The following is a 19,147-nucleotide window of genomic DNA, read 5'->3' on the forward strand; positions in this document are numbered from 1 at the left end:
AGTATCCTCTCTTTTTCTTGATTATGCTAGCTAAAGATATGTCAATTGTGTTAATTTATTTCAAAGATCCAGTGTTTGGGTTTTTGGTGGTGTTGTTCTCTACAGTTTTTGTATCCTCATCTCATTTATTTTCATTCAAATTTTTATTATTTATTTCTGCTTGATTTAAGGTTTCTCTTGATATTCTTTTTCCATTCCCTTAAGAAGGAAGATTGGGTTACCGATTTGTGATCTCTCTTGTTTTTTAATACAGGTATTTGCAGACATACATTTTTCTCTAATCATTGCTTTAGCTTCATCTCATAAGTTTTGTTATACACTAATCTTTTTCAAATTCATTTTGAAGTACTTTCTGATCTGTCTTGTGACTTATTCTTTGATTATTTAGAAAGATGAGACTTAATTTCTACACATTTATAAATTTCCAAACTTTTATTTTCGTAATTTATTTCTTATTTTATTCCATTGTTATTAGAAAACATACTCTGCATGATTTAAATTCTTTAAATTTATTGAAGCTAATTTTATGGCTTAATTTATGGTCTATCTGGAGGAATGTTCCATGTGCACTTGAGAAGAATTTGACTTCTGTTTTGTTGGATGGATTATTTTATATGAGATGTCTGCTCATTCTGGCTGGTTTATATTGTCATTCAAGTATTCCATTTTCTTGCTTATCTTATGCCTAATTGTGCTATCTGTAATTGAAAGTTGGTTATTAAAATCTCCAACTGTTATCGTTAAATTATCAAATTCCCCCTTCGATTATGTCAGTTTTGTTTCATATATTTTGTGGCTCTGTTGTTAGGCACATTTATACTTTCTTGTTTGATTGACCATTTTATTATTATAGAATATAATTTTTGTCATTAGCAATAACTTTATAGTCTTAAAGTATATTTTGTTGGAACTATACATAAAAGATTAGCATTGCGTCAGTGCAAGGATGACACACAAATTCATAAAGCATCCCATAATTTTTTAAAAGTATATTATGTCTTTTATTTGTATCACTACCTCAGTTTTCTTTATGTTATCGTTTGTTTGCCTGGGATATCTGTTTCTATCCTTTTTCTTTAAACCTATTTGTATCATTCACTTGAAGTATATGTGTTGTAGCAATACATAGTTATATCTTTTTTTTTCATTCTGGTAATTTCAGCCTATTACATGGATAATTAGAATATTTGATTCATTTGCATTTAGTGTAATTCCTGACAGTGTGAGATTTATGTCTGCCATTCAGCTATTTGTTTTTACATATCATGTGTAATTTCTGTTTTTCTTTCTCCATTTTTTTTCCTCATTACTGCCTTCTCTTATGTTGTACAGGTACTCTATAGTATCACACTTTAGTTCTCTTCCCATGTCATCTATTATATTTTTTTAGTTATTTTCTCAGTGCTTATCCTGTGGCTTCTCATTATCATGTTAACTTATAACACTCTATCTTGGATTAATAATAACTTAATTACAGTAGTATAAAAAATTTGTTCCTATTCATCTTTATCTTCCCTCCTTTGTTCTGATGTCATACAAATGGTATAGTTTTGCATTGTATCTCGTCAACATAGACTTATAACCATTGTCTTATGCAGCTGTCTTTTAATTCAGAAAGGAGAACAGATGAGATATGAATAAAAATACATTTGTGCTATCTTTTACATGTTTCTATGTAATTCTTCAATGGTGTCTTTTATTCTTTCTTGTAGATTTCAGTTACTGTCTAGTATCATTTCATTTCTCTCTAAAGGACTCAGCTTAGTATTTCTTATAGGGAAGCAGTCTACTAGTATTTTTGTTGTTCTTGTTTTGTTTGTTGTTTTTAGCAGTTTGACTGTGTCATCCCAATCCTCTGGCCCCCTAGGCTTATGTTACAAAGTCAGTTTTAGTCCTATAGAGAACACTTTGTGCATGATGAATCATTTCTTCTTGCTGATTTCAAGTTCCACCATTGTAGCAAGTGGTGTGGTAGTTCCTCAAATAATTAAAACAGGATTACCATTTGACCCAGTAATCCTATTATTGAGTATATACCCAAAGGAATATAAATAATTCTACCATGAAGATATATGCATGCATATGTTCATTTCAGCACTATTCACAATAGCAAAAACATAGAATCAACCTAAATGCCCATCAATAATAGTCTAGATAAAGAAAATGTGGTACATATACATCATGGAATACTATGCAGTCATAAAAAGAACAAGATCATGTCCTTTGCAGCAAGATAGATGGAGCTGGAGGCTGTTATCCTACCTAAGGAAACTAATGCAAGAAAAGAAAACCAGAAACTGTATGTTCTCACTTATAAGTGGGAGCTAAATGATGAGAACACACGGACACAAAGAGAGGAACAACAAACACTGGTGCCTACTTGAGGGTAGAAAGTGGAAGGAGGGAAAGGATTTAAAAAATTACCTATTGAGTGCTATGCTTATTACCTGGGTGACAAAATAATCTGTATACCAAATACCTGTGACATGCATTTTACCCATATAACAAATTTGCACATGGACACCTGGACATAAAAATTTTAAAAAGATTGCCTTGCAAGTGAAGTCTTCCAAGAAACTACCACAACAGTTCAATAATGTCAGTTCTCTGGGAATGAAGGTTTGAAGAAAATGCAGCACAGTTTTGACTCTTCCTTTGGCTATCAGACTGCTGGTTTTCACAGTAATTGTGATCTCTTAGTTTTCAAGGCAACTCTGGAGCTGGGAAGAGGTGGATGGAAATAGAAAAAGCCAAAGTACCACAAAACACACTGATTTAACTGAGATTCAGCTTTTTTCTTGGATGCACACTCTGAATTGCTGCCAGCCTATGTTTAATTTCCAGTGTTCTGAAAGCTGATTCTGACAACTTCCTGCCAGTGTTCTCATTCATTTTATGGAGAATACAATTATTGAAGCTCCTTATATAACCATTTTCACTGAAGTCTAGCTACATGTAATTTTACACTATATTTTTATATACCATTAATCTCTAATGAAAATCTTTAAAAACTAAAATATAGACTAAATACACATAATATAAAATATATTTCACATAAAAGGACAATAATTTCTATAATATGCTAGATTGCTTTATCTGATGAACAAGAGATGGTATGCAAATGTAGAAGTATCTGTCATAGCTATTTTCTTTCAAAATATCTCATCGATCTATCACCAACTAATTTATCTCAACAGAAATGAAGGCTAGAAAAATAGCAACCACAGAATACCTTAATCTCTAAACCTGGTTGTTTTTGCCAACTTATTTGTTCATTTATTTATCCCACAGATATTAACTATGCTAAGCATTGAGGACACAGCTCTCAAAAAGACCCTGACCCACATGTTTCTCATTCTGATTTAATAACAGTACTTCCCTACTAAATAAGTCAGAGGCATGTGAACCAGAGCAACTTCATCCTGAATAGGAGCTGGGTAAAATAAGCCTAGGACCTACTAGGCTGCATTCCCAGATGGTCAAGGTATTCAAAGTCACAGAATGAGATAGGAGGTCACCACAAGATATGGGGAATAAAGACCTTGCTAATAAAACAGGCTGCAGTAAAGAAGCTGGCTAAAACCCACCAAACCCAAGATGGCGACTAGAGTGACCTCTGGTTGTCCCCACTGTTAACTCCCACCAGCACCAGGACAGTTTACAAATGCTATGCCAACATCAGGAAGTTACCCTATACAGTCCAGAGAGGGTAGGCATAAATAATCCATTCCATGTTGAGCATATCATCAAAAAACAACCATAAAAGTGGGCAACCGACCGGGCGCGGTGGCTCACGCTTGTAATCCCAGCACTTTGGGAGGCCGAGGCGGGTGGATCACGAGGTCTGGAGATCGAGACCATGGTGAAACCCCGTCTCTACTAAAAATACAAAAAAACTTAGCCGGGCGTGGTGGCGGGCGCCTGTAGTCCCAGCTACTCGGAGAGGCTGAGGCAGGAGAATGGCGTGAACCCGGGAGGCGGAGCTTGCAGTGAGCCGAGACTGTGCCACTGCACTCCAGCCTGGGCGACAGAGCGAGACTCCGTCTAAAAAAAAAAAAAAAAAAAAAAAAAAGTGGGCAACCAGCAGCCCAAGCTGCTCTATTTATGGAGTAGCCATTCTTTTATTCCTTTACTTCCTTAATAAAGTTGTTTTTGCTTTACACTATGGACTCATCCTGAATTCTTTCTTGCGTGAGATCCAAGAACCCTCTCTTGAGGTCTGGATTGGGACCCCTTTCCTGTAACAAATACGTGTATTTACAAATTGTTATAGAATGGAGAAAAGAGCATCATTAAATCTATCTAGGTTTGGAGGGATGTCCCACAATGGTATTGCCATCTTAGATGAAAATGTTAAGATTAAATTAGACTCTGACAGAAGAAGCAAGGAGCATAAGTGTTGGGGGACGACATTAAACACTTTATAATGACTTCAGAAGAATCATTCAAACTACAATTCTTACGAGTGCTAGTTAAATCACTCAAATCAAAGATCTGGCTTCCAGCTAAAGAAAGATGTAAAAATAGAGAAATTAAAAGATGACATGCATTATCAATTCCCCCTTTTTATGGTAATATTCCTTCCAATTATTATAGTATGTTACATACTTTGTAGGACTAACATCTTGCTTGTCCTGTATTAAGTATATTCACATTTGTGTCTCCTATTAGATTATAACTCCAATCTGTGTTTCCTTAGAGATGGGGACTCAATGTGTCACCGAGGCTGGAGTGCAGTGGCAGGATCATGCTCACTGTAGCCTTAAACTCCTGTGCACAAGAGATTCTTCCACCTCAGCTGTGAGTGTCTGGGGCAACAGGCACACTCCACCCAAACTAAGTACTTTAATTTTGTACAGAAAGAGGGTCTCACCATGTTGCCCAGTCTGGTCTTGAACTCCTGGTCTCCAGCCATTCTCCCGATTTAGCCTCCCAAGTCTCTGGGATTACAGGCATGGGCCACCACATGTGTTTCCATTTTTTTTCTATCCCCACAGGGTTAGCAAAGTGCTATGTATGTAGTTGGTGCACCCCAAGTTTTGACAATAGGAAAGAAAACTATGGGACAACTACATAAATCCCACAGCTAACTCTGAAGTACATTATAAAATTATTGCATTTGGAATGAATTTTGTGGCCATACTTACATAAACCTCAGCACCTTCAATTCTAATCACAGTCAAAATTGTTTTGGATATAATGGTAAACAAGATCATCTACAAGAGTGAAGACTAATAGAAGAATATAGGATCCATCCTTCAAATGATTAATTTAGATGCTTTTGACTAACACTTCTCCGTAATTTACAATTTTCATAGTCTAATCATAAAGTGAAATTCTAAATAAAAAGTTAGTTCATATTGAATGTATTAAGAATGTCTTTTTTCTACTCCAGACATCAAGATTCCTTCAAATAATGTTGTTTTCATTTGTTATTTGCCATTCATTCTCAACAGTAAAATTTAAGAGAAAAGTTAAATGAAACATTTCATGTGCTCCCTAGTTATTCAGAATAGAAGCAACAAACTAGTGACCAAAGGTGAGTGTTTAGTTTTACTTGCACAAAGTTAAAATAATTTTTTTCAACATGTAAAAGTTAGGAGATTATATATGAAAATCTAGTTATGTGACCTCCCTTTTAAAAATCAGGATATCTGCAAAGTGGAAGCAACCTCCTGGAGTGGAAGAGCATTTTTTCCCTCCCGTGTCACAGTCCTCGGAGTTTTCTTTATTCTTTCAGATGCTGAGGGTTATGTCAGTTGCAATTCATCTCCATGCTATCTCTGTTTTCATAGAAGATTTAAGAGCAAAGTGAAATGTTTTTGTGCATGCATTTTTATCTAGAGAGGGGAAGTTAAATATGGATGTTTCAAGAAAAAATGTGAGAAAATGTATTTCTCTTTTGAAAATGATAAGTATTACTAAATGCTTAATATTCAAATGAAATGTTTCTACACATATAAATCAATGTGTCACTAATAAACAATACATATTAAGTAGTATGACTGGAACATGTACAAACAACTTAATAACCACAACAAAAATGCCTGAAATTTAGCTGGGTTTGTTTCTGAATTACACTAAGTGACACTGCTTGCTATAAATGTATTAAGTGAAAGAATGGCTGGGTATCAAAATCATTTACTGTAGGCAAATGTATTAAAGTCTTCAGAGTATAGTAAAAATTATAAGTCCTAAACTAAAGCAAGCATTTGTAAACAAAAATTTGTCCAAAAATGCAATTGTTTAGCAGGTTGAAGAAATGGGAGAATACCCACAGCACAGTAGCTATTTTTGTTTTAATGGCAAATTATAGGTGACTAAGAGACTTATATATACATGCACTGCCTATAATTATGTATCCAAATGGCTGCTTCTTGGTTGTTGAAAATTGAAGGTAAACAAGTCTGTAGTGGTTTGGAATCTGAGTGGTGATGATACCTTTGTAAAAAAAAAAAAACAAAATAAGTTGCAACTTTCGAAAGGAACACAAATTTAAATCCATCCATTGCATCATTTACCAATAATTGCCTTGCTAAAGCATTACATATGGACCCGGTCAGGCATACAACAATGAGAAATGTGAACTAGGAATGTTCTCATAGTTTTAACCGTAGGCAGTTGAGGCTACACGTGATGCTTGTACAGACATCTCACCCGCCATATATCAACTGCTGCGCAACTCACTAATGAATCTTGCGGGGGTAATTTTTGATCTTTGAAAGAAATTTATTTGCTCATGTCAAACAAGAAAAATCCCCACTGTTGGCTCACCAGTAAAAACCAAATTAACATTTTGGCATTTTTTTGTTTGACATTATAACCTTACAAACCCTTTGAATATTCATATTTAAGGGCATTCAGAAGTAATTACATAAATGCATTCTTCACTCCTTTCTAATGAAATTGAGTTCTTTAGAAATTCATAAGTAATGAATTATCTGGCACACTTTCTTGTACTTAAGTCATTTCCAAAGGTCAAATAATAGTCTGAGCTGTATACACAAATTGTGAAGTTGAAAATTGATTTTCAAAAACTATTTCTTGACTTTTGGTTTTATGAAAATGAACTAAATATGACCATTTTTCTTTGCCAGTTAATAATGGTCAAAGAACGAGGAGTTCCAAAATGAATTTTTTGAATTGCAGTGTAACATAGTGAGAAACAATAAATATGACCATTTGGGATATCACAAACTGAAACTATATCTTGAATTGTTATCCAATCTATTAAATAAGCCATTGATCAAATAGCATTTTCCAAAGTCTATATTTAGGGGCACCTATATTATATGTGTGCAGCATTTTTTCTTACACAAAAAAACGAACATATATCATTCCAGATAAATAATTCAATGCTGAATTTTTGTACTGCACATCTCTACAAAAAATTCAAGAACTGACATTCACATCTTGATGCAAAAGAAAATCTGTCAGGCTTTTAGTTTCAAATCAAAGAAGGCATAAACTATATTAAAAAAACTAAACATTTCTAATTTTTCAGGTTTAATTTTAAAATAATCTAAAATATATTGTGTATATAATTTGGATATGTATGCCATAATTAGGTAAAATAATGAATGTTCAGTTATGTTCAATTGTTCACTTACGTTCAGAATGTTCAATTGACATATGTATGCCATAATTAGGTAAAATAATGAATATTCATTTACATCTTTGACAATTAATTTTACTGATCCCTGGCCATTCTTTATGAGTAAAACCCTTTTGGCATTCAATTTGAACACCATGCTTTTACATGTGATATATGTATTTCAAACAATTGCTGTATTAGTAGACCTAAAATGAAGACTTACTAAGTAATTTAATAGGAAAAAAGTTTTAGAAGGCTTTGAAGATATTCAAAGGAAGGACCTAGTGTAAGATTGAGGTGTGCGTTAGTCAGTTCAGGGTACTATAAAAAAGTACCACAGACTGGGTATATGATAAACAACAAAAATTTATTTCTCACAATTCTGGGGGCTGAAAGTCAGGGATGAGGGTCCCAGCATAGTCAGGTTCTGGTAAATGACTTCTTCCTGGTTGCAGACTGCTAAATTATTGTATCTTCATGTGGCAAAAAAAAAAAAAAAAAAAAAATACCTAGCTATTTCTCTGGCTTCTTATAAGTGCACCAATCCCATTCATGAGGGCTCTACTCTCATGACCTAATCACCTCCCCAAAGCCTCTAATACCATTAAGTTGAACATTAGATTTCAACATATAAATGTTCGGTGGACACAAATATTCAGGTTACAATAGGATGATACCAGAAAAGACTGAGTGACTGAAATTCTAAGAGGGTGATACTGAAATTGGTTATCTACCAAAGTACAAGATCAAATGACCATTTTTATATTTTTAGTAATTTATTAACAGGATAATGACAAGCGTGCTAACTCTTTTGGTCATAGTCATGAAATCAGTCTCACAAACAAACCAGTATAGAACATTCTGAAATAACTAATAAGTCAATGAAGCATGGATGGTGAACAGCTAAGTGTAAGAGCAGTAGAAGGGAGCTAACGAAAAGCTACCAGGAATAAAGGAGCACCCACAGAGTCTGCCCAATGACTAAGCAGAGATGCACGAACAAAATAAATCAGATTGAAGACTTCATCACCACTATTTTCTGTTTTATGCTCTCATCCATATCCTGCATGCAGGAGGTATTTCAGGGAAAAGATTGATAATTTTCAAAGATATTTTTGAAGCTAAGTGAAATGAGTATAACCCTGATAAATTATAGAATCCTGGGACAACATTCCTGCCTTCCACTAATGTTTCCTATGCCCAGAATCTGCATTCTCATGATCTTCAGCCAAAAATAAAACTCCCAAGTTGTTATAAAACAGATGCAGTAACATTAACTGTATCTCAGTAATCAAGTAATATTTGATATTAAATTATACTGCTGACTTTTATTCTCCTCTAATGATAATAAAATGACTTGGAGTAATTACATGGGCAATTATCTGTTAACATTTCAATTATAACATTATGAGGTTTGCTTAATTGTCTTCATTGGGGTACCAAAAGTCAAACTTACAAGGGGTGGTCCACCACATTAAACGTGAATCTACTATCGGCAATTTATGCTCAGGTCAGTGGCTACAAGGGAGAAGACTAAAAAAGTAACGTTTCCAGATGACACTCAACTTTAAAGTGATCCAGGGCTTTAGAATCATCTTTATTACACTGTATATCCGTGAAAGGAACAAAGAAAGGCCAGTGGGTAGCACACCATCTTTAGACTTCTTGGTGGAAAACCTCAGTGCTCTAGAATCTAAATAGCTGAGAATAAAGAGCCACGTGGACATTTGAGCTTATTTTTTAAATTTAAATAATTTTGATTTTTACAGTAATATTGGTAAACATAATGGAAAGTGCCCTTCAGAAATTCACCTATATTCTCTTTAGCCCAGTACTTAATACTGTACTTCATAAAGATCCATCCCTGAGGTCATCCCACATTATGCAGATAGGTCATGAGGCTGTGAATCCTCATTGCAATGGCACAATCATACCCAGAGTTTAGCATATGGTGCACACCTTTCAATGCATGCAGAGCCCCTCCTAGATGGGCGTTTCAAATCTTGTCTCTCTTGCTTCTCCTGTACTATTCTCCACCTCTAACTTCTTCACTCCTTTTACTTGCCGTATTCTGGCGGGGTAGCCTCTAGCTTGCAGTTTCTATACTTTAATGGAAAGACTTTAAATCCTACAACTCCATCATTGGAACATCAACAGAATAAGATCTTTCCTCATTTGTGGAATATTGATTGTTTTAATATATTTTTAATCTGTTTTGGTTTATTTCCCTTTATTGTCTCTTGCCGAGACCTCTGGAGACATGGAAATTAGCGGGAATGAGGAGGAAGATAAAGCGATGCTGCATTTGCCAAAACCAGGCTCACAAATTCTCTATATTCCACCATAAACTTTAGCCTCCAAAGTATTCAGAAAAGTTTGCTTCCCAATATTTATCAGGATTCTTAATCATTTAAACAACTTGATTTAGTGTGTGAGAGAGTAGGTTTTCCTGAGTTTATAGGATGATAAATTTTAAATTATAAAAAGGAAAAATAGGAGACTAGAAGGATACTCTATTTATTGATGTCACTCTGCACCAGGTTCTAGATAGGAAGTTGTAGAATTTATTTCATTTAAATTAGAGTCAATTCTCCTATTAAATTGTAAAAGAAGAATTAGGATAATTATCTTCTGTATTTTAGTAATACTTTATGAAACCCCACACAACACACATATGAGAAAAAGGAGAATGGGCTCCAGAGCCTGACTGCCAGGGTCAAGGCCAGCTCTGTGACACACTAGCTGTGTGACCCTGAGTCAGTTAATTCTCAGTGGATTCATTTCCTTTATAAATTTGAGATAATAATATAATCTGGCTTCTGAGGTTATTTTATGGAATACAAGAGTCAATAAATATAAAGGGCTTGGCCCAATGAACTGGCCCAGTATAGACACTCTAATAATGTGTTAATTAAGTTAGAGTCATAACTTCAGCCCCTGCTTGCTTCCTTGATTGGACACAAACTGTACAATGATATATGGAGGCAACAGGAGGGTTTGTTCTTTTTCCTTTGATTTCATTTGGATATTAATTTACTAGTTTTTTTGGTTCATTTTTTGTTATTGTTGTGTTTTGTTTTGGATTTTTAGCAGAAGAAGGAACTAAAACTAAGAAAAAATAAACAAAAACCTATGAAAGCCAATTTTCTTACTAATGTCTTGCTGGTTTCAAATTAAGGCTATTGTAAAGAGGCAGGAGTTGTCATTAACTACTATATTCTTAGAAACATATTTATTGTCATGTATATTTCCAATGGAGAAAACCACTTGGAAATGTTTGCTCTGAAATTTCAGAATGTATTAATGGATAATGGGTTTCTCTTCACTCTTCAGAGATTTCATTTGAAAAGTTAGGATCATATAAAATATTTTAAAATTAAGACTATTATTTTCTTTTTAATTCCCTCTCATTAGAATTTTTTAATTCTTTAATATTTGTTTTCCATCTGAAAAAGGGCAGCCTAGATAGTCCCATAGCTTATTTGTTTACATCCTCAACTTTCATAACTGCAAGGCACTTATGTCTAATTCAGCTATGATTTCCAACTTTTTGGGGATCTGAATAAGTTCTCAAGATCCTTGAGGCATCAACTGCATTTATGAAAGAGCCAATGAGGCTATCAGATTCAACCAAGCTGAGCTTCCCACCCAATCTAACGTTTATAATGATTAAAGTGATACAATTGCAAATCCTACTCCCACCACCCAACAAACCTCCAACCCTTCAGATAATGGAAAAGTCACAAAAGATGGCATCAGAACCAATAAAGTTCTACTCAACTCTTGTAGAGAAAGATAGTCATAAAGCACCTATTTCTTTTCTCTTTTATTCATTTTCCACTTCTATTGCAAACAAAATAATATTGAATCAACAAAAGCTGGAGTCAAGCTTGGAGTCAAATTAGAGTAGGTATGAACTAGATTAGGAATAGGATGACAAGTTCAGTTTGGACAGCACAACCTACATTGAACTTTGTCTTTAGGAAAAAGGAAATAAATACTGATTTAAAAGGAAAATCAATAATATAATTAAACATGCTCTCAGCTTGCTTGGTTAATTCTAAATTATTTTCTGATTTGGCTTTCTGTTGCCCTATTTCAGTGTTCTTAAAAACCATGATATGCTAGAGGTCATTTTTATTTGCTGATATTCAGTGCTTTTCATCATCAAACCATACCTGCTCCTAATACAGGCCCACAACCATTCAGCCAATGAGAAAGTAGTGATTTTCACTGGTGTGATTTCCTCCCAATGACATTTCGTTCAAATAAGAAAATCTGTGTGAAGTGGCTTTGTGACTATGAGTAACTTGTTTGAAGTTTAAAATGTCAAATATTGGCAATAACCATGTTAATTTTGTAAGTTTGGAAAGCAAAGCAAAATAAATGTTGACTTTTCATTTCCCAGGGAGGACCTAATACTATCCTAGTAATCCCCAATCCTCTGGCTACCCTTTCTTAAATTACACCTATGCCAGCTGGAATGTAAATCACAGAAGTATGCAACTCTCATAGCACAGGAGGTCTTTTAATCACAGTCAAGAATAAAAATAGAATCACTATCTATTTTCTTGTCTAGTTTTTTATTTAAAGGCAAACCCTAGGGAGAAAATGCAAAATTCACTTATTTCTTTGTAACAACAATGAAAAAACGTCTCATTCCATTTCAGATGCATCTTCAAGTGATTGCCCACACAACTGAATGTTGTTATAGAAATACAGTATTTATGAATAGCTAAAAGTTGAATATATGAGTTTCAGTGGTAAACTAGCATATGTCCATGTGAGGAAGATGTCCTATAAGAATTTTGCAAAACATGTAGTTTGTGAAGCATTGAAGGGTTAATTTACGTTTAAACTGGAGCCAAGAAGTCTTGGGTAGGATAAGTTATTTGCCTTCAAATATACGAAGAAGTGACACATTTAACATAAATAAATAAATAAATAAATAAATAAATAAATAAATAAATAAATTTATTTATTTAAGTGACTGGTTTTCTTTGTTCTTCCAGAAGACTAATCTGGGATAGGTGTATAGAAATTATAATGAAGACAATTTATAATAATTGGAACAGTTCAACAATAAATTGTCGGCCTTATGAATGGCTATGTTCCTTCTTTCCAGGTCATGTTCATGTCAAGGCTGAGGCCCAGCCTGGCACTGATTCATGATTATTATTTTTTTTTGGCTAGAGCTGTTTTACCCTTGAGCACAGGGAAGATGCGATGTATGATGACTGCCACTGCATTCATTTTCATGCCCTTTATCTGCATGAAACATTTAATTCAAATACATAAAATGAAAAAGCAAAAGTCAGGTGAAAAACAAATATAGTAAATCTCTCCTCATGTTAGAGAATTATTGTCAAATATAGAGAGGATCCCAAATGGGGTAAGAGGGTGAACTAGGTTTGGGCTCCCAAAATTTGGTCCCCCCACCTCCAAAAAAACCTGTACCTCCTTGAAAGATTGCCAGATATTTTACAAGAAACCAATTGCATCCTATGGTCCAATTCAGATTTGGGAAATGTAATAATTGAAGAAAGGCATAAATCATTTCTTTATTGCTGAAGTTATGAAAATCATTAACATGTAAAGGAAAATATGAATCCTTGAAGGGGGGCACAGAAAGGCAATTTTATCAAATGATTTTTTAAATTTTTTTAACCTTTCTTGAGGAATTCCTTTAACAATTTTTGACACTCTAGTTCCACGCAATGAAATCCGGGAAGTTAGGAATAAGTTTAAAATGTGATGTTTATTGTGACTTATGAGAATATATGACAGCAGGTGGTGACTGAATTCATCTGGGAGATAGAACAGTGATGAAGTTTTTAATTATAAGGGAAAACCAGAGTGAAGATAATTCATCTCTAACAACAAAATTATTTGTCTCTGGAAGTATGGATAAAGCTGTAAATCAAGTACAGAATCCAACATTCAAATATCAAAAAAAAAAATAGAAATTATGTCTAATGAGAGGCCAAAGTGAGATTAACCGAATTGAATGAGGCTGAGACACAGGACCAAAGGCAAGGAGTTGAGACACATTGCTTAGAAGTGTTGATGATATTTGTGTTTTGTTGCTATGGGTCAGTTGTGACATATTACAAGGCTGACAGTATTGAAAGATCAAAGTGGAGTAGGCAAATGGTTAGAATTAGAGAGCCCTAATTACAAGGAACATGGTACCAATCAAGTCTAGGAACCACTGAAATGTTCTAGTACCAGAACTCATTAAGGTGTGATGCAAAACAGGCCTTGGTTCTTGACAACCTAGCTCAGTGTTTAAATTTAGGTCAAGATCTTCAGAAAACATACTCTGAGACAGAGGTTTGTGTGCAGGAATTTTTCTGCAGAGTACTCTCTGGATCAGAAGAAGAAATTGTGTCCTAGTTCTGTTTCATCTCAGATATGAACAAAGGCCTTGACAAATTCCAGATTCCACCAAGAATTCTAGAGTTGGTTTGGCTTTCAGATTTTCCACACCTTGAGATAAAGGGATCAATATTCTATATCCCTTTATGACAAGTCATAGGATATGAGGTGCCTGCAGAGGGAGGTGTGTCAGTGGGTTAAATGGCACTCTTTGGTTGAGGGTAATTCTTGGAAATCAACTCATCTGTGAGCTGCGGAATAAGCTGCTTACCAACAGCTTGGGAAATGAGTGCCTCATTACGGAAGGAAGGCTCTGGATAATGCAAAAGAGCATCATCCACTAAATATGGCCAATGTGCATATTATGAATATAAAGTTTTAGACAAAAAGAATCTCTTTTTAGCTTTTTATGGCATGTAGGTGCCCTGTGAATACACGAAAAACATCATATCTAAAAGCAATTCCAAGTACAGAACCATGTGATATTCCAGGGAATACACTCAAGTTTTCTTCACCCAGTTGTCTTCACTTCTTTCTAACTTTTTTTAAAAAAATGTATCTATATAGTTTATACAATGTATACAATTTTATGATAAAAAAGACCTTAAGAGTGTTTGTTGATGTCTGATAATTATTAATCACTAAGTTTTCATAGATTTACTACATTAAGTATATTACCCACAAGTAGCAATAGTTTTTATGTATAGAAAATTATAAATTATATAGTGAAAAAATAAGAAAAGAATAAATTTCAGAGAAGTACAAGATTGAATCAACACTGTAGGTTCCAGGCTCTTTTAATGTGTATTTTAGGCAACTTAATCAAATTTTAGGGCCACAACACTTGTCCAACAAGCATCATTGTTGCAGAATTTGTGCTATGGGTTGAGTGTGTCCCATCAAATACTCAGGTATTATCAATGTGATAGTGTTAAAAGGCGGGGCCTTTAATAGGTGATTATACTATGAAGACTCCTTCCTCTTGAATGGGATTTGGTGCCCTTATAACAAAGCTTAGCCGAGGGAGTTGATTCCCTCTTGCCTTCACCCCTCTCACCATGTAGGGATGCAGCAAAGAAGCCCTCACCAGATGCTGGACACTTGATTGTGGACTTTACAGCCACCAGAGCAATAAGAAATAAATTTCTGTTCTTTATAAATTACTCAATTTCAGGAATTTTGTTTTAGCAACACAAGATAGACTAAGACACTTTGTAAAATATTAATAATAAAGTTAATGACAAAAGTCATATAAGAATAGTAAACTTGTATTGGACATGCATGTGCCAGGCCTTTCATGTATATTCTCATTTAATCCCATTTTATCATTGAGGAAATGCAGATTGGGGCTTAAATATAACATAGTGGTTAAGAGTGTGAAAACTAGAATTATACTGTTGGGTTCAAATACTGACTCTGCTCTCTACCTTGGGTAAATTACATATTCTCACCATGATCAACTTTCCACCTCTGCAGAATGGAAATCTTAATGCCATCTACTAGGATTGTTTTGAGTATTATCTAAGCCAAGTGCCTAAAAACGTGGCTGTCACCTATGGGATCAAATAAATATTAGCTAATAATGAGTAAAATAAATATATAAATGTATGTTTTCTAATGTCATAAGGTCATACAGTTAATGGGTTAAGGAGCTGAGACTTGAATCTCGGAAGTCTAATTACAATATATATGCCTAGAACATTATTCTAAATATTAAATGACTATATGCATTATCATTAAATGATAAGAGCTTATAAAAAGGCATCTAACAGGAAGTTCTATTATAATAATAATTTTTAAAATAGTTCCCTGACTTCTTTGAGATTTTATACAGTGCTGGCTAAAACCATGGTTTCTCCAGGTATCCTTCCTGAGTCCAGGTCCCAATATATCAGATCTCAGTTTGCTCCTCCACATCATGGAAATAATTATAAGACCCACCTTATACTGTAAGGATTAACTAAATCAGGTAGAACATGCAAAAATCTATGCTTACTTTTTGATTAGAGTAGTCACACACATCATTATGAGATAATTCCTTATATTGGCAAGATGTCTGGTACCAAAGAGGAAAGAGAATGTATTGTACCACACTATGTGCTCTCTGAGTTGTTTGTTTATTTGTTTGTTTTTCTTCATTGATTCTTACAGCGACACTGTGAACAAACTATTTGCCATTTTATTAAGTAAAAAATGGTGAAATAGCAGTTTTACGTTATTCAAACCAATCTGTAACTCCTTGCAGGTAAAGAAATAGGCTGAGTGAATTTATGCGGCCTCTATGCCTTCCCATTAATAGAGGGTGGCTGAGGCAGGAGTACCTTTCAGCATTGACATCTTCTTTCCATGTTTGTCTTCAAAAGCACAGTTAACATCTTTGCCTCCAGAGGAGGCATAGCAGTGAAACTTCTTTGTTCTAAAATCATCTGCAACACAAACTCTAATTCTTGACAAAGAAAACTTGCTGAAAAATTTTTTTTCTACTATTTTAAATATAATACCCTACAGTTATTCTATCCCTGTTTTTCAATATGTTTTAGATGATCACTTTACATTCTTGAGTTAAATTGTATTGTTTGGCAGCTTGCTGAGCATTTGAAGGAAGGCTGAGGCGAAATTTGAACTTTGTCTTTCCACAGACCTTCCAGTGCAATCAGAAATACAAGCCTTGTTTGTTTCCTATATGCCCTGCTACATCGTAAAATCACGTCCCTGGGTCCAGTTAGAATTCTTCAGCCTACATTATGCAGGTTACCGAACTGAGCATCACATTGTTTGTGGAGAAATCTCTCACCTTTATGATCTCCTTCATTTCTGCCTAATCGTCTAAGACAAGAATAGCATGTTGTGCCTAAGGAGGAAATTTTCCATTACTACTGGAAAGATAAATGGTAGGAAGCAAAATGAACCAGGCTCATTACAACCTTAACAAAAAAAAAAAAAAAAAAGCAAATTGGTCTCCAAAAATGATAGAATAGGGCTGACATTTTTAATACTGTTTCTTTGAATTGTGGCATTTTATATCAAGGTTTTCATAATGTTCAATATAAACACTTACAGACATTTGGAATAATGCATGATGCTTAATACATTTTCCCTGGAATTGTGCCACCCTTCAGAAAATGTCAACTATTTTTTTAACCGATGCTGACAAAATGTGAACACAAAGATTATATTTAAGGAAGTATAATGATCATTTAGTTTGCAGTAGCTGTGTTTTTAATCGGTATAATAATGGCTGTAATGTCACTTGATACTGTGAAAATGCCCCATTTCTAAGAATGGTTAAAGGCAGACAGCTCATTTGATGCTTTAAATATCTGATGAGCCAGTAGATGACAGAGCTGAAGGGAAGATTGATTTTTCAGAACCAAATACAGTCTACAATAATAAGCCAATTTCTTGCTAGTGATTCATTTGCAGAAGCAATTTCTAAACATATTTTCATTAGCTGCAATGAACATTCTCAAGGTTTCACATCTTTGACATCAACTTGATGGGATGCTAATTCACTAATTGAGACGGGTATTTTATGAGTGGAAAGCATGGTAGTTATGGATCATCAAGTGTGATTCCTACATAGATAAAATCTATTCACATGAAGCATATGAACTTGAAGGATGCATGTATAAAGGAGGCTGAACTTGGTTCCACAACAAACTGGGCAGAATAAATGAAACTACATTTAAGTCTCTAATTTAATGAGGATGCATGCAAGCCCTGGGCTCAGAGGATGACCTAATTAGTTGAGATGCTTTTACTCCAAGTGACCCAGATGTTGAAGGACACTGGCCTTCTCTTGTGCAAAACAATGAAATATCTATTATTATGCTAGAAACTAATGCTGGGCCTTATATTATTCAAAGATATACTGGTAATTATATTATCAATATAAAGATAGATAGATATGATATATGTATCAATATATGCAGTATGATAGAAAGTCAACATATTAGATAAAATTTGAGACTCTAAGAGATGAATAAGTCTATGAGAGTAAGCTACTCTTAACATATTTTGGTTTAGTAGATCCAGAATAATGCATCCAAGACTATCTGCCCACCTCTTTTTGCCATCTTCCTTGGTTTGCAAGGGGTAATAGTAAATGTATACTACAAAAAAAGCACACTCATAATAGTAAGGTAAGATCCTCAGGGTCAATTTCAACCTGGAACACCATCCTGGTGAGTGGGGCTGGAAAGTTGAGAGGGCTTGGTAGAATTTCCGTGGCATCTCTGGTCCCTTATATTTTATTTTGCTAAGAGAAACAAATCTCTCAAGCAAATGGTAGAATTTACACAGTGAAAAAAGAGAAGACATGAAAAGAAAAAATTATAAGCCCCTTACTGGGTTCTTGATCTTAGTATTTTTGACTGTTCACTGATTTCCTGTGATAGAGAGCTCATTACCTCCCAAGACAGCCATTCTAACTTTGAATAGCTCTCTAAGTTCAAACTGTTTCTCTGTGGTCATGGACTCTTTTGAAAAAGTCAAATGCCACTTTGTTGGGTTGACTCTTCAAGTACAGTCAGAGCTCTTTAAGCTAGTTTTCCTCTCCAGGTCAAATATTCCCAGTTTCTCATACAACTTCGTGATGATTTATGTCTTTATGGTCTGTTTTTTGCTCCATTTTCAAGAAGTTCAATTCTGATGTAACAGGATTTTGTCAAATATTCCATTGTCTATCATGAAACCTTGTCTTTAGGATAAAAATTTTTAGCCAGAGTTCTACTGATTCTATTCCTCAAAGTTATAGGAGTGATGAGGAGAGCGTGTGTATTATTGAAAGACTTTAAACAGTTCTAGATTTTAGTTGGAAAGGCAATGTACCGTAATAATAAAACTAGCAATAACAATAACAAAAGCAATAGCATTTACTGTGTACCTATTCTGAAACCATATTAAGCAGATTAATTTTAATTAGAGTTAACTAGTTTAACTTGCACTGTAATTCTATTTCCAATTTTATGGATGAGGACACTAGAGCTTAGAAAGGTCAGGTACCTTGCAAAAGATTACACAGTTGTAAGTCACAGAGCTGAGGTCAGAGCACAAATCTATTTGAATCTCAACTACTACACAATGTTTTTCCAACACACACAAACACACATACACACATACCTGCACATGTACAATTATTTGCAAATATAATATACTCTTCTTAATTATTTTAAC

General features: G+C 34.4%; 1 non-coding gene across 1 annotated transcript; it reads left to right on the forward strand.

The window, feature by feature from the left end:
* The first annotated feature begins 878 nt into the window (after positions 1-878).
* LOC129465132 (U6 spliceosomal RNA) lies at positions 879-981 on the forward strand. Its single transcript, XR_008651900.1, has one exon. It is a non-coding gene; the product is annotated as a U6 spliceosomal RNA (small nuclear RNA).
* The last annotated feature ends 18,166 nt before the right edge of the window (positions 982-19,147 follow it).

Source organism: Symphalangus syndactylus, chromosome 16 (assembly GCF_028878055.3).
Source record: "Symphalangus syndactylus isolate Jambi chromosome 16, NHGRI_mSymSyn1-v2.1_pri, whole genome shotgun sequence".
Lineage (NCBI taxonomy): Eukaryota > Metazoa > Chordata > Mammalia > Primates > Hylobatidae > Symphalangus > Symphalangus syndactylus.